The sequence below is a fragment of the Amborella trichopoda genome, chromosome 1 (assembly GCF_054954075.1).
Source record: "Amborella trichopoda isolate Santa Cruz 75 chromosome 1, AtrichopodaSantaCruz75HAP2 v2.0, whole genome shotgun sequence".
In the NCBI taxonomy this organism is placed as follows: Eukaryota; Viridiplantae; Streptophyta; class Magnoliopsida; order Amborellales; family Amborellaceae; genus Amborella; species Amborella trichopoda.
In genome coordinates this window covers 8,652,025-8,656,319 of record NC_142336.1, presented here as the reverse complement: position 1 = coordinate 8,656,319, position 4,295 = coordinate 8,652,025, and positions in this window count along the sequence as shown.

Below are 4,295 nucleotides of genomic sequence, written 5' to 3'. Positions count from 1 at the left end.
CATCAATCGGATACATTAGGTATTTTAATTTATCATTGAGTAAATTTATTTATATGAAACTTTTTTTGTTGTGTTTTTGTTTTGAAAATTTTGTGAAGTGCAATATTCGCAATTTTTTGAAAAAAGATCTCAATAGTTAATGGATCTTCATGAAATTTGGGGCATTTGAATCTTAATTGAAGTATCTATCATATCCCCATGTCAATTTGTTCAAAAAATGAAAGATTTGGGGTTGATTTTGACTCTCAAATTTATGTGTTCTTTGGGTCAATTTAAGGATTCTTAAAAAAATTTGTTTTTTAATAAAATTACATTTTGTTTTTATAAAAATATTATATTTGTGATGATTATGAGAAAAAAATTCTTTCTTTTTAATTTTATATATTTTTGGTGAGCTTCTTGGATTGTTTTTAATGTTGTATATTTTTTTTACAAAAATATGTTTTTTTGTGAAGAATATGAGAACAAAATATTTCTTTTTTTTTAATGTTATGTATTTTTTATGAGCTTATTGGATTGTTTCTAATGTTATATATATTTATATAAAAATATGTTTTTTGTGATGAATATGAGAAAAAATATATATTCTTTCGTTTTAATTTTATATATTGTTGATGAGCTTGTTGGATTGTTTTTAATGTTGTATATTTTCTTTACAAAAATATGTTTTTTTGTGATGAATATGAGAAAAAAATATTTCTTTCTTTTTAATGTTATATATTTTTGATGAGCTTGTTGGATTATTTTTAATGTTATATTTTTTATATAAAATTATGTTTTTTGTGATGAATAAGAGAAAAAAAAATTTCTTGCTTTTAATGTTATATAGTTTTGGTGAGCTTGTTGGATTGTTTTTTATGTTGTGTATTTTTTTTATAAAAATATGTTTTACATGTTAAAATTGCAATCTTATATAATTTTTTTTCATCTTAATTCTACATTTTAAGTTTCATGTATGCGAAAAGTACAAATTCTGTGGCAAAACAAGTTAATATCTTGAATATCTTTGTTGTCGAGATGATTATTTTCTGGTTATGAAGGCTATTTATTGATTCATGGTCATGATAATTTAGGGGAATAATCTATCAATGGCCAACTTTGCTTTTCTTTTTCATAGATGATCGGTAGTGTTTCATCATTTTTCTCTAACTATTTATTTATTTGTTTGTTTGTATACTGATTTTGTTTTGCTCCTTAATTCCTATCGATTCAAGGTCTCATTGCTCCTCATTCCTATAACTGTGCATCATTTTTTTGCTCCTCAATCCTATTTTTTTGTTCATGTATTGCTGGTTTATGGGATTATTGTGCATTTTTCATTTTGACGAAATATTTGATAACTGACTGTTGATGTATCGGTTGTCGTTGTTCTCAACTTTTTGTTTGGTTGTGACATTTTATACTAATTTATTTTTTTATTTGTTACAAGTTATCTATCATATATTGCAACTTCATACTCTTAAAATCTGTTTACTAGCCTCTATGAAGAAAAGAGGTAGAAACTAAAAAGTGTTTTACTCATCTCTCATGTTTCCACATTTGAAATGGATAAAAAATTAACCTGTTTTTTTTTTAAATATGCATCTTAATTCTACATTTTAAAGTTGCCATCTTATATATATACATTTTTTTTCATGTTAAAACCCAACTCAAAAGGTCACTGAGTAAATGAGGTTTGACTATTTGAGATTTGGCCATTTGAAAATCGATTTGGCCATATTTTTTTAAAATATGCGATTTAGCCATTTGAAGCAGCACTTAACACCGTGACCCACACCATGCATTTGATAACCAAGTTACTGAGTAAATGAGGTGCTCTCTCTTACTACCTTGACTTACAACCTTTCGAAAAACTGGGAACATTATCATGCTATAAAAAAAATATGCTCTCAAACCCAATTCTAAATTAAAACAACTTTTTTCAACATCAATATTAAAACAACATTAAAACATTATAGAAGCATATATTGTTACGTCATCCATAGCTTACTTTTTTTTTTATGGTCTTCTATGGCCCATAAAGAAGTAGATATAAATCTTTGTTGCAAATGTTTTAATTTTAAAAATGAAATTTTGTTTGCACTTCATTTATTTGTTTATTTCTTTTGTGTGTTTACTTGGATGCTTAATTACCTTGAGTTGCATTATCCAAAGAGGAATGGATCAATTTGTAACGCTTTATTTCGTTTTGGGGTCATCGAAAATGAAAAGAGCATCTTGATTGGGTAAAATATTGAGGCAAAAATGTCTCAAATAAATATATTTTTTAATGAACTTTTATGTTCAGAAAAATTTACAAGAAAATAATAAGATGAGGAGGGGAGATGTGACGTGGCAGTATGGCACAAAAGTGAATGATAAAGGAAGAGTTCGATGTAATTTTTGTAACAAGGAAATGGGTACCATGATCCCCCTCGCCACTCTCATTACTACTAGCATTGTTAGTTGAACTTTGTAACTTCATTAATTGAATTAATGTCAAATTATAAATTGTATTGCATATCTCCATTGTATTCAAATATTAATTTATATAAAAAGTTGTTTCAGTTTTTTTTTTGTAAGATATATGTACGTGATATGATAGTATACACTTAACCGGACTAACTGGTATCGGACTAACTAGGCCAGTTATAAAAAAAAAATCTACTTGATTGGTTAGTCCGGTTAATCGTCCTGGTTAGTCCGATTCCGGTTCAAACCGCTCCGAGCCTCTTGACCTGTTAACCACTCCAGTTCGATTTTGCGAACACTAGTAGCAATGTATTTCCCAGGTTGAATCTAAATACTACCCAAACAGTGGCAATCCATCTGCAGGTAATGTATTACGCCTGTAATATATTTTACAAATAATATATTTCCAGGTATCCATACTATTGTTTAAGGGCATGTATACTATACTATGTCGGGTGCATAGTTCACATTTACTCCCTCGGACAGAAGATTTACTTAGGAGGATTTTCTAAATTTGAGGTTTTGGGAACCACCTAAGAATGATTAGATGATTATTGTCAAACGAAAAAATTTGAAATTTGAGTTTTCTAACACTTAGATCTTACCCTCTAAAAATTGGAATTTTTATATTCCATCTTGAAAGACTATTTTTTTCATAGAGGGTGAAATTATGATTTTTTTTTATTAAGGCTAATATAAGAGCCATATCTCCAAAATTTAGGGTCCTAAAGTTAATCCTACATGGGGTTTAACCCAAGGAGTAAATGAACATTATACTTTTTTTGGAGTATAATATCTTGTAGTTTTGCTTAAAAAAGGCAGCTGCTTAAAAAAAAGTGGGTTCGAATAATTGACCCTATTTTTTCTTTTAAAAACCTAGTTTTGATGCTTCAAGTTTCAAACGCATTGAGAAAATCCAAAATAATAATAATAATAATAATAAAAGAATTTGGCACTTCAAGTATCAGTCCCATTCTATCTCTCTAATGTTGAATATAGTTGTTTAATTATTTGTCTACTATTAGAATGATCTTAAATGAACGATAGTCTTATCTCATATATGGACCCCTAAGACGAGGAGTTCTTGGTAATATTTACTGTCGTATATGTAATGTATTGCATATTGGCATGCCACTACCCAGGTGAGAAGGCAGCCTGTACATACCTCAATTCTAACATAGGCTAAATGCATCAATTGTCAGTATTTTTTATTTGAAAAATGCTTAAGTATATTTCAGAACAACAATATGGTTTTATCATTCTTTCCTAAATTGTTTGTAGAGAGAGAAAGATGTGGGTATGAGTCCCACATTGAAGAAGAAAGAGTTTTTTGAGTTGTATTTAAGAGCATGTATTCTCATGCAATATACTCTTAGTACAAGGAAGAGAGAAAGTGCATGTACGGAGCACGCGAAATGCGATGTGTGTGCATGAGAGCGAGGGCGCAAGGGCACTTGATGGTGCACCAGTAACAACATTGTAACTTGTAGTTGTTGGTGGTGCATGTAACCACCAATACACTAAATGTGCAAGTGCATGTCACTTGTAGTTGTTGGGTGGTGCATATAACCACCACAATACTAAATGGACAGCCTCTTGGTGGTCTATAATAAGGCATTCCTACCCATACGAGCTCTATAATAAGGCCTTCTTACCCATACGAGTTAGTGATTTAGGGCACACTTCTGAGCCTCTCAAATATACATTTCTCTGCAATTCCAACAAGTACAACAGTGGGCTTATCTCTCTCTACTAGATTTTTCTCTTTTTCTCTCTCTAATAGGTCAGGACTGTGGTGTCTGGTGTGTGGGTTCCAAGCTCGGGTGCATAGAACTAAGGAACAT